Source organism: Triturus cristatus, chromosome 9, assembly GCF_964204655.1.
Source record: "Triturus cristatus chromosome 9, aTriCri1.1, whole genome shotgun sequence".
NCBI classification, from domain to species: Eukaryota; Metazoa; Chordata; class Amphibia; order Caudata; family Salamandridae; genus Triturus; species Triturus cristatus.
The window spans coordinates 476,820,326-476,833,669 of record NC_140592.1 but is presented as its reverse complement, the minus strand read 5'-3'; positions in this window follow the sequence as shown (position 1 = coordinate 476,833,669).

Genomic DNA, 13,344 nt, shown 5'->3' with positions numbered 1-13,344 from the left:
CCAGTTCCTGCGGTCAGCCCGACACCTCCCTCCCCGGCTGAAGCGATGGGTGCTCTTTTTTGCGGAATACCACTTCTTGGTCACATACCGGCCAGGAACGCAAAACAAGAAAGCCGATGCCCTCTCAAGACAAACCCCCCCACACCTCCCGTGTGAGACACCTGACCAGCCCATCCTCTCACCTGAACAAGTTATCGGTAGCATGCACACCGAATCGTTCCTGCAAGGGGTGAAGCGAGGAATACGAACAGGGGCTTGGTCCTCATGGTTAAAAAGGCACAGCGAATGGCGCGTACAACAAGGCCTCCTGTTACACGGATCCCGGATACTGGTTCCTACTCTCAAACTCCGTAAACTCATCTTTACCTGGTGTCACGACCTCCCTGGTGCAGGGCATACGGGAGGCGCCAAGACCCTGGAGAAAGTGATGCGGCAGTTCTGGTGACCCTCCGTTCGACTCGACGTATTGCGGTGGGTGAAAGAATGTGCCATCTGCGCCCAAATGAAAAGCGACTACCAAAAGACCCAGGGCCTCCTAATGCCACTACCCACGCCTCAGAACCCCTGGGAACGCATTTCCATAGACTTTGTGGTGGGGCTACCGAAAGATCAAGGGTGCACAGTGATAGTTGTGGTCATCGACTATCTCACCAAGATGGGACATTTTATAGCCTGCAAACAGGTGCCCACAGCGGGCGCATTGGCAAAACTCCTCTTGCAACATGTGGTGAGGCTTCACGGACTACCGACGGGAATTGTGTCCGACAGAGGGGCACAGTTCACTGCAAGGTTTTGGAAGGTGTGGTGTGAAGCGCTGGGCATACACTCCTCCCTCTCTACAAGCTTCCACCCGCAGACAGACGGGCAAACGGAGAGGCTAAATCAGACACTCAAACAGTACCTGCGGTGCTATGCAGACCAAGCTGCGGGCACCTGGGTGGACTTGCTATGGGTGGCTGAGGTGGCATACAACAACTCTCAACACTCCTCCACCCGGCAGTCTCCGTTCTTTCTCGCCACGGGGTTCCATCCTCGCTTCGTCCCCTTCCTTCTCCCTCGACAAAACATCGGCCTTCCCGATCTCAAGAGCCGGCTTCAAACCATCCACTCATCCCTGACACAGGCCCGTGCTCACCTTCGGCTTGCTAAAGCCAGATACAAAGCGCAGGCTGACAAACATCGCAGGCCCCCACCGGTTTACCGCAAGGGAGACAGAGTGTGGCTGTCCACGAGGAACCTCCGTTTTCGAAAGCCCAGTGTTTTCAACCCCAAGTTCATAGGGCCCTACCCAGTGGTCAAACACATAAACCCCGTAGCAGTGCAATTGCGTCTTCCGCCACACATGCACATCCATCCTGTTTTCCACGTCTCTCTCCTCAAACCCTCGCACTGTCCAGTACGGAGGGCTCCTGCTCCGGTGTGGATCAACCAAGACCGGGAGTATGTGGTTCGTCGCGTGCTGGATTCCAAACTGGTGAGGGGAAAATTGTGGTAGCTCTTGTCCTGGAAGGGGTACGGCCCAGAGGAAGACTCCTGGGAACCCGCATCTGCGGTGCACGCCCGCCGCCTGGTGGCAGACTTTCACCGTCGCTGTCCGGCCAAGCCCGGGGGCACCGGTGGCGGCGGTGGCGGGTGAAGGGGGGTGTGCTGTCACGCTCCGTGATCGCCGGCACCGCCACGAAGATCCCGGAAGAACTACACGTCCCAGAGGCGCCGCGGCCGCCCGATCACGTGACCTCCCATCAGCGATTAAAAGACCACAGCCACCCCGGGGGCGTTGCCTATGATTCTTGCAATCTTCCTAACGGCTCCCCGACTGCCAGCTTCGCGGTTTCCAGCCCGCCAACCTCTGCACCATCTCGGAACTTCCAGCGGCCCTCCGAGCCATTGAGACTCCGCCCTCCTGTACCGGTGAGGTAACAGACGCCGTCGCAGCGAGGTGAGTGACTCTGGGCTCGCTGCTCTCCTAGCTACGCCGCAAGTCGAGACCCCCGGCAAGTCGACAACTCAGCGGGCATCTCCACTCCAGACCCCCGACACTCCCACAGCCCTCGGATTTCCGGGAGCGCAACACCTCGGAGTGCGCTCCTCTGCTCACGGAGGAGCCGTGAGCATCGAGTAGAAGCGCGGACATCTCCGAAGGGTTTCCCGCAACCCCTCTACAGCTTGCTGCTCGTTTCTCCCGAGACATTCGGGAGGGAACCGAGCGGAACGCTCCACCTCACTCCGCGACGAAAGGGGAGAGAACCCTTCCGGGCCGGCGCTCCTCCGCTCACGGATTTCCGAGCGTGGAAGTAGTAGCGCCACCCCGAACCTTGCTCCCTCGAGTCGTGGTGACCCTCGCATCCTCCCCCTTCAGCGAGAAGAACCTCAGCTTCGTAGAGTCTGGTGTACCAGGTACCAGGGTCTTTCCACTCGACGAGAGTTATAGGGAGGGGTACAGGTCTCCTCGCTCCTCTTCTCACCCTGTGCTTCTTTTTCTTCCAGGTCTCTCTCTTCCGGCAGTTCCCATCCCGTTTTCCCTCGCTCACCCGTCTCCCTAGTCCGCGTGTATACTGCATTCTCCGGGCTGGGGACGGATGGGAGGGGGACCCACACACAGCATCAGTGCCATCCCGAGGAGAAGATCGTAGATCGCCGTGACAGTGTGTTACTGATTTATGCTGAATGGAAACCATCATATTTACAAAAAGAAAGCTGCCCCTTTCCTACAAATGCCATTCTTACAGAACCGGACCATCACTATTAAAATCTCTGACAACAATTCCTGTGTGCACACAGACTCATGGGTTGATTCTAGGCACAAAACAGTATTCCTAAGTGATACCAGTACAACTTAACTTATGGTGAAAACACACTCCATAATATTTAGCTAGTTCAAGACAGTTAAATATCTCCCAAACCACAAAATGTAAAACATAACTTTTAAAGAAGAATCACAATTCTAATATTTATATCAAAAATCACCACATACATCCTCTCTCAAACTCATATCTCACCTTTAAAATTACTTAGTTGAGAAAGAAATGTGGCACTCAAACAGCAGACTATCAGAGTCAGAATATCAGAGCTCTACACCTCTCTCCTCTCTCTAGAACCAGTAAATGGCAATGTTTCCCTCTCTTTTTTCACACATATACATGTTAATTACAAATCTCAGTGCTTCCCACATTTTTTCAAATGAAATCACACATTTCTATTGGTTGAAAACTTCAACCCTTTTCCAAATGAACCCTTCCCCCAACTTGACTTCTGCCAGCTACCATAGCAACAGCTCATGGAACACTGCTGTGAGCAGAGAGGTCAGAAGTTCAGCACACAATGTTTCAAATCCAAAGAGCAAGAGTGCTTCACCTGTCAAACCTAACAGCAAATCCAAATTAATCTTCTGTGGGAACACAATTTTCTGAACCAATACAAAACATGCTTCTAAAAATGTACACATACAGCCTAGTTTTAACTGTAAAACGATTTGAATCAGCCAATGAGTTCTTTTTATTAAAAAAAATATGTATGCCTCCATTTTACAACTGTCTTTCATTTCATATTGCCATTCTACTGAAAGATACCTCCTGAGTGCATCCAGATCTCCTTGAAAGATGTTCACAGTGTGGATTGTAGGTCACAGCTATGTCTTCTGGAGTGAAAAGTATGCAGAAAAAAGAGGTATGGTGAGAGACCTTGCTTTGCCAAATGTAGACATTAAATGGATTGGTCAGAGAGGGTTAAAGTGGCACCAATTAATGCCTTTGGTGAAAACCTTTCAACATCTCCCACAGCCTAACCTTATTATTGTGCACTGTGGTGGAAATGACCTAGGCACTTTAACTGGGGTAGGTCTGGAAATGCTTATTAAGGACACCTTTGTGCAATTGATGTCGCTTTTTCCTCAATCTGCCTTTGTATATTCTAACATATGCCAAAGGCAAAAGTGGAACTGGTCCAACCAATTTTGTCCGCAGATTGACAAAGCAAGAAAGCATGTCAACAAATCTATTTCTGCTTTCCTCAGAGACTATGGTATGGGTTCTATATACCACAACAACTTGCGTTATAACATGCAAGGCATTTATAGAGGAGACGGTGTACATTTCACTGATGAAGGCAACAGAGTCTTCCTCTTGAACTTTAGACTCTGCATTGGTACTTACTTGTAAGTACCACAAAAAAACACTTCATAAACACAACGGCTCTTTTGAGAACCCGCTAATATCTAAACACTTAAATTTGTTTTTTACTTCTATTTTTTTATCGTTTTTTTTCTGCCGTACGCGTATGGTAAGCTTACCGTACGCGCACCCCGCAATTTAAAAAAAAACAATTTCAATGTATTTTTCCTACTTTTGTGACCTTCTTGGACCCCCTGACAAACGCTAGGGGGTCTGCAACTCTCTTCGTTGCCCCCTTTTCACGTTCTCCACCTTTGTTTATCAGTGTGAGACACAAAAAATGGCGGCCGACACTTCCTGATTTCGACCGATTCGAATGTTTACAGTCATGTAACCACCAATCAGAATTAAGCTCGCGCACGGCACCATGCGCGTACGGTAAGCTTACCGTACGCGCTCGGAGCGCGCTTATAGATATATATATTGATTTAAATGCTATTTTCTCAGGAAATACTGAACACATTTACACCAGACCTACAAAAGGCACATCCCTGACCTGAGGACTACCTCTCTGCCAAATTTCAAGTAATTCTGTTCAGCCGTTCGGGCTGTAGCTTGGACTAAAGGTCCTATGGAAAAATGCATGGGGAAAACACGTTTTGGGACCCCCCTCTTTTTCTCAGCCCCCGCTTGACGAATCCCCCCAAGACTTTCAGGATAGGAGCGGAGCGCCCCACCTATTTTGAAAATTTCGCCAAGATTCGTCAATCGGCGCCAAAGTTATTCAAAATAGAATGTTGCGGATTTCCTATGGAAACACGGTCCTAACTATAACTACCTACTTAGATTGACCACCATTAACATCTCCTATTACACTGGATAAGGTCATCAGCACAGTGCCTCTGGAAACGGCAAATCCCATATGTATTTATAAACCTTGTCCAGATGGACTAGTACCCCCACATGTAGTATGCCTCGATCCTCCCATTGCCCTTCCTTTTTCCACCACTATTCCACCGACTGATACTTTAAGTATCATCAGCTGGAATATTGCTGGGCTTCCAGGTAAGATGAAAATCAAAGAATGGTTTACATGGATAAGTAATTTTGATGTGGTAATGTTGCAAGAAACATGGTGCACATGCGCTCAACTATTGGAGGGTTTCTTCTGTCATAATCTTATCGTACCATCTCCTGCTTTGGGGCGACCAAGTGGTGGTCTATCTATCTGGGCAAAAATTTCTAAGGACGTGAAAATTGAACCTCTACATGTGGTCAGTAAACATCTGATAGCCGTGAAATATGTTGCAAGGTTAAAGATCTGTTTTATAAACTTTTATAATAATGATTTCGTTAACCATCCCAACCCCACTTTTTTAGAACTGTTTAAGTTTATCGATGAAGTTGCGAATGGAGAAAAGTTTGGCCAATTTGATGGCATTTGTGTTGGCGGAGATTTTAATGCCCACATTCATTCTATATCTCCGCCCTGTAGACGAGGTTCTGAGTTATTGGACTTATTATATAGCAGGGATCTAGACGACGTTATGGGCTATAGTGGAACCGCTGAGGGAAAGGTACCGGCCCCCACTTATATTGGCCGTGGTAGCTCAACCACGATTGACTATATGTTTACCTCCTCCCTCCTTAGCGAAGTGCTACTTAAATCTGAGGTTGTCAGCAGCTCATATAGTGATCATCTGCCAATAGTAATCCACCTGAAATCTACTAAAAAACCTGTAGGCCCACATGAGGTTGGAGCCCAAAACATTACTGTATCTACAGATAGGCTTAGGATTGTTTGGAGAGGGATTGACAATCGAGAGATCCTAACTAATGTGATTAGGAATAACCCTTTGCTGATCTCTAACTGCCTAACACCCGGTGGCTCCGATATAACTAAGTCCTTCTGTGATTTATGCACAGTCATAAAAAGGGCAATCTCCAGACCATTAAAAGAACATAATATAAATAATCAAAGATGGTTTGATACCAATTGTTCGAGGGCTAATAGAGAACTTAGAAAGGCCTTGGAAGCCAAACCCCGAGACGTGTCCCTTGTCAGTTCACTACATTCCAAATATAAACATGTATTAAAAGTTAGAACTGAGGAGCTTTTAATAAGCCATTGGAACAATCTCACTAAAACTGCTGCCCTAAAAGATCCAACTGGGTTTTGGAGAGAAGTAAAGAACTTGAGAGCCCTGGGAAGTAATATTACCCCGATAAACTGCAATATTACAGGAGACTCATGGGTTAACCATTTCTCAAAGCTTTATTCTGCAGTTGGAGACTCAACTGAGGATAATTTCCCCGACAGTACCATAGTCATAACATTAGAGGAGGTGGAGGAAGCTATTGCCAATAGCGCTGGCAACAAGGCCCCTGGCCCGGATGGTTTGCCCATCGACCAGATAAAATCGAACACATGTTTTTGGGCCCCCTTACTCTGTAACCTTCTTAATAATTTGAGTAAGAAATCCATCCCTTCGACATGGTCTAGTAGTACTATTGTACCCATTTTTAAAAAGGGAAATAGGTTGGACCCGGGGTGTTATCGACCAATATCTTTGATCGATAACACCCTGAAGGTCCTTGGTAGGGTTCTATTTGATAAAATCAGTACCTGGGCAGATGAAAACTCTATTATCCACCGCTGCCAGCTAGGCTTTAGGAGCAAGCTTGGTACGGTGGAACAATGTTTGAACCTTAACCTCATAATGGCCAAATACACGAGAGCTAAACAATCCCCTTTGTATTTTGGTTTTATGGACCTAAGCTCAGCATTTGATTTTGTTAATCGCTCTCGCTTATGGTCCATTCTTTTAAATTATGGCTTAGATGAACCCTTAGTCCATTTTCTGGCCAACCTCCATCGCAATTTGAAAGCCCGAGTTCGAATAAACTACGAAGGCGAGGTTTCAAACGAGATTTTAATTGGCAAGGGGGTGAGACAGGGCTGCGTCTTGGCCCCCTTGCTTTTTATACTATACATCAATGAATTAACTCATTCTTCATGCAACTTGACAAAGGACGTTCCTATTATCAACAAGAAACCTATCCCGGCGTTACTCTACGCGGATGATGCGGTCCTTATGGGCCGCACCCCGAATGCTCTGCGTATTTTAATAGCGGGATTTGTCAATTATATGTCTGATTTAGGTTTGTGCACTAATTTTAGCAAATCTTTTATAATGACTTGCGGCCCTAAAAATTACAAAATCTCAAAGATTGCGATAGGTCAAAACATTTTAAAAAGCACTTGCACTTTCCCTTATCTGGGTCTGCTATTTTCTAATAGCGGCTCGTGGCAACCCCACGTTGCGATGGGGAGAAATAAACTCTCCAAATCGATTAATTCTATTACCTCTCTCCGCCAACCACGTCAGGCCGATGTGGTTTCCAGTTTATTACAAATCTACCGGACTCAATGTCTTCCAACTGGAACATACGGTGCAGAAGTCTGGGGGTTCTCGAACTGCTCAGAACTACAGAGAGAAGAGAATAGATTTTGTCGGAAGATTTTGGGGGGAGTTATTAGTGCACCGACCCTTGTATGTCACAATGAATTAAAACTGCATTATGTTGAGGACTTTATAAGAGCTAGACCTGCATTATTTTGGTTAAGGATTTGGCAAAACCCGGCAGCTTCCCTGTCCCGTGAGATTATTATAGATTGTTTGAAAAGTGAGAATGCCGGTTTAATCCCATGGATAAATGCGGTAGAAAGGAGCCTTGTGAGTGTCAACTATGGTCATCTTTTTACATACCCCGACCAGATTGACGGCTCCCATAAAAACCTGGTGAGAAGGGCACTCTATCAGTATTTTCACAATGAGAGGGAAAGAGCTCAGCAGACTCCGTGAAACAATCTACAATCAACTACTTATTAATCCGGGAACCATACATTGAATTCCCGATGTCACCCCAGCCCTATCTATGTAAAAAATTGGGCAGGTGGAATAGGATTCTATTATTTAGATTCAGGGACAGGAGCATTGTAAATCTTATCTGCTTTCCACTGGGTTACACTAAAAACTCGGAAAAATTATATTGTCCTTGTGACCATGGTGGAACCCAGAGTATGCTCCATTTCATTTTTGGCTGTGGTTTCTACATGAAATTTACAAGGCATTACCTAATCCCCTACTGTAGGAAATATGACTTGACTGACCACAACTATGCTTATAGACACTTTTTAATGTTGGGATCAGACGAATTAATTTTTAGAGTTAGTAGCTTTCTTAACGCTATTGTACGCTCATGCAGGTCTTTGAAAATCGATTAATTTTGTCTAGACATGCATTTTGCACTTTAAAGCATGATTTGCACAACTTAATATATTGCATTTGTCTTGCCTTCATAAAATGTATAGTTATCTTTTTTGCATACCTCTATATATTGTATGTATGATGGTCTTATGCACAGCTTAGCAAGAAGGTCAATTGTGTTTTCATTGTTGTTTTTATAAATTATATTTTTATATGTAACAAGCTGTGGCCCAAAATTGTAGTATCTAATGTGTATTTTAAAATTTTGTTTCTGTGCTTTTATGGATGGCTTTTTGAAATCCGAATAAAGTCTATTTGAATTGAATTGAATTGAATTGATTGATATATATATATATATTCACTGAAAAAACCATAGGTTTCAGGGGTGTTATAGTTAGCTGGACTTTTCACTTGTACAAAACCATTGAAATTCCCCCGTTATAGTTAGTTCAGCTAACTATAACTCGCGCGCCCGCAATGCACTGCTGATGACGTCACATATTACATCACTCCTGACATGGTCAGTGACATCACTCATGACATCACTGATGACATCTCAAATGACATCACTGATGACATCACTGATGACATCATCCAGTGAATGTGTGTTTTTCTTAAAATTAAATATGTTTTATATATGTATATCTCAAGGTCGATGGAAGAATAAATGGGTATATAAGTGTCTAAATGGATGATTTGTTTTTGAAAAATTGATTGTGTAACTGACTGATTAAGTGTATCATAGTGAATACATGGCTTAGTGAGTAATGTTTAAATATGTAAATATCTGTATCAGTCTCTCACTTTGTGTATAAGTGGCTGCATGGGTTGGTGAGTAGCTACATGGGTGTCTATATAGGTTATTAGTTGGTTTTTGGAGTATCAGTCTGAGTGTCTGCATGGTTCGGTGGGGGTATTACGTAGTGCATAGGTGCATGAATGAGTGACTCACTGTTTGTATGGGTTGAACACAGCATGTGTGCAGGACTGTATGGGTGGATGAGTGTGTGTATGGCTGTGTTAGTGAGTGAATGACTGTCTCAATAGTGTCTTTATGAGTAACTACATATGTTTTAAACTAGTATATGTGACTATTGGTGTATATATGTGAGTATATGTGAGAGTGAGAGATTGAAAGAGTTCCTGTATGAATAAGTATGTGTTTCTATAAGTGATTGTTTAAAAGACTAAGTATGTGTAAGTTTCCATAGAAGTAAGTATGGTGGTGTGTGTATAACTGTATATGCAAGTAAATGTATGTTTGATTCTTTATTAGCATGAGTGACTATGTGTGTGAGTAACTCTATGGATGAGTGGCATTGTGTAACAGGATGTATAGGTGTATGAGTACATATGATGAGTGAGTACATGTATGAGTGACTGTATAGGACTGTTGGTGAATGAGTGGATGTGTATGTGGATCTTAGAATTACTGAAGAGGTTGTTGTAACTGGTATTGGTATGTCCATTGTTTTGAAAATTTTAGTCTCTATATTTGAATGTGTGTATCAAAGGTTATATTAGGGTGAGAGGAGGTCTGCCACTCTATCACAAGGATGATGTCATGAGTGATGTCATCAGTGATGTCATTTGAGATGTCATCAGTGATGTCATGAGTGATGTCACTGACCATGTCATGAGTGATGTAATATGTGACGTCATCAGCAGTGCATTGCGGGCGCGCGAGTTATAGTTAGCTGAACTAACTATAACGGGGGAATTTCAATGGTTTTGTACAAGTGAAAAGTCCAGCTAACTATAACACCCCTGAAACCTATGGTTTTTTCAGTGAATTTCTGAGGTTTTTTAAATGCTAATTCCTAACTATAACGTGCCTGAAACCTATGGTTTTTTCTGTGAATTTCAAAGGTTTTTTAAATGCTAATTTCTAACTATGCCTACAGAGATAGGACATGTGAAGAAAGAAGAAAAAATGCACAGAAAGAAACAAAAGAAGTGCAAAAAGAACCAACAGAAGTCCTCAAATACGAAGATAAGTGCAGGAAGAAGGATAACGTGCAGAAAGAACAAAAAGAAGAGCAGAAAGAAGCCTTGTTGCAAAATCATCCTGTACCCTCAACTTTTTCAGACGGATACTGGTGGTAACTGAGTCTGACTAACCAGTCCTAGAGCCAGTGCTATGTTAAAAGACACTTAGAATACAGTGAAAACACCTACATACACTAGGGAACATTATGCGTTGGGGTCCCCCTGTGATTAGCATGACCTCCTCTGTAAGCCCCTAGTATATAATAGGGCATGGGGATTAAAACTACCTCTTAAAACAGGCCACAGGGCGTTTTTGCACACGTTAACTCAGGCCCCGTCCCCTCCATTCACCACTGTGTAAACACGCCCTGTGTTCATTTTTAGTTGGGAGATTAAGTTCATTTGAATCCTGAGGGTCCCTAGGGTCCAACTAGCCCACTAGGTACCTCCAGTAAGTGCCACAGAGCTGCGTTGCAGAGAGGTGTAAAAAGTGGCACGGCCTGGACCACCTCTCTGCAATGCAGCTCAGTGGCGCTTACTGGAAGCACTTGGTGGGCTAGTTAGCCCCCAGGGGCCCTCAGTACTGAAGGGAAATTATATCCCCAATTTAAAACGTGCCATAGTGCGTGTTTGCACACGTCACCTCAGGCCCCGTCCCCTCCCTTCACCACTGTGTAAACACGCCCTGTGGCTGTTCTAAGTTGAGAGATTAAGTCCCCTTGAATCCTAAGGGTCCCTAGGGTCAAACTAGACCACTAGGTACCTCCAGTAAGCGCCACAGAGCTGCGTTGCAGAGAGGTGTAAAAAGGGGCTTGGCCTCAGAACACCTGGCTGCAGCGCAGCTCCCTGGCGCATACTGGAGATGCCTGTTGGGGGCGCGTTTGCAGAGTGCTGCACGGAGGGGGCATGGCCTCCGGCACGATGCCAGTCTTCTATTTATTTTAGTTTTTTAAGAAGGGGGGCTGTTTGGTTCCCCTTCTTATTCTAATTTATTGGCCCTGATGACCCCATCCCCCAGGGCCAGTCTCCTAATTATATTTTTTTGACCCCAATCCCCAGGGCCGGCCACTGTTTTTTATTATTTTTAAAAAATATATATTTATAGACACACCTAGGACATGCTGGACAAACCGTACGTACCTATCACCATGACGATTTGCGTGATATTCATTAAAAGGCGACTATGCATGCAATGAATCCACGTGGAATGTATTTACACCACTAGTGAAGCTCTGACATGTCTGATGCCCTACCGTGCCTAATCCTGGTAGACACCCTTGTCGTTTATTTATACAAACATGGGTAGCTATTGACGGGCACATTTAATACACATGCACACCAAGCCATTCAAAGGGGATTCGACAAAAATTCGACCAAAACTATGCAAGAAACCCCCCTCACGGTTAATAAAACACACATCCACTGCCGGATGTGTAATACTTTTTATTTTACTCTCTGGAAAGGGGACGAACATCACTTGAGAGTCACAGCGTGCTCCTGACAGAGCCCAATGCTGTGTTACACCCACCATTGCCTGCCGAGTGCCACACACCTCTGTGTTGTATTCCACTAGCTAGTGCATATGCTATGACACTCTCTAGCCCATGTGCACTGTAACACCACCCCGTGAATATGTCATGCCACACTTGTCTTCGCACGGGTTATATTGCCCCATCTAACGTGCCTTTCTCGATGCCTATGTTATAACGCACAGTGCTATGCCATACATATTACAATCTGGGATCCATATCTTTGTCACAGTGCATATGCAACGTTACACTCCCCAGCACATATTTTATATTACAACTTTAGAGACTAGTTAGGTTACACAACACTGCCCTGTGCATATTACACTCCAAGGCGCATATCGCATAGCACGCGCTAGTGCCTGTGCTATCTCGCGCTCTCCAATGAATCTGTCATTGCGCACAATGTATTGCATATTATATTTCACGCCCGGTTCATCTTATATCACACTTTTTGGTGCATAGTTTATACCATACACTATATCTAGTTTTCATTTTCAATCGTGCTCTCAGGACTATGTTCTATATAACACTGTGTTCACCTACCCTTTTCACGGGCATTACATTTTGCGATAGGGGGTGGAGGGTCAGGGGGTGTTTCTGCCAAGTGAGCCCGGAGTCACAGTCACAAACGTCCTCTTCTTCCTGAATAAAAGTGAGATTATGCTGCATACTTGTTCATATTTTAAGTAGTTCGCACAGACACAATGTTTTAAAAACAATAAAGTTCTTAATACCCGCCTTCTCTGAACAGTTAGCTTGCTTCCCCATCCCCTTCCTCCCTATCCTCTGTTGTGTGAATCCATGGACTAGCCTCCTCCCTCCTGCCATGCATGGTCTGATGTGCTGCCACTGCCCTCAATTTAGTATGATGTACCAGTCCACTCCTCCTGCCCTCCATTGCCCAATTCTATGCCCCATCATTGACCTCCTGCTTAAACTCTGTGCTTAGCTTGCTGCCCCTATTCTCCTTCCCCCTGCCCTCCGATGTCTTTGTGCATGCCCCTGCTCCATCCTTTTTGCCCACCATGTCCCATGGACCTGCCACTCCTATCTACTCTGAGTGTTCTGTTGAGCTGCCACTCCCCTCCCACCTGCCTAGCATTGTCAGATGACTGAAACCTGTCCCTGCCACCTCCACCCTGCCTGTCCACATGCCATGCCCCTATCCTCTTCCTCCTGTCCTACATGGTCCATTGTACTGCCACACCCTTCTGCCCTCCCTGGTCTGTTGTGCTGCAACTGCTCCTCCTGCCTGCCCCGTGTGGTCTGTTGTGAGGTCCCTTCCCCTGAACTTTCTTGTCTGTGCACAGGTCCTGACCCTCCCTTCTATACTCCATCGTCCTTTGTGCATGCCCCTCCACCCTCCTTCTTGCCCATCATAGCCATTGTGCTGCCACTAACCCTCCCACTTGCCATGCATGGTCTTCTGTGCTGCCATGGCCCCTC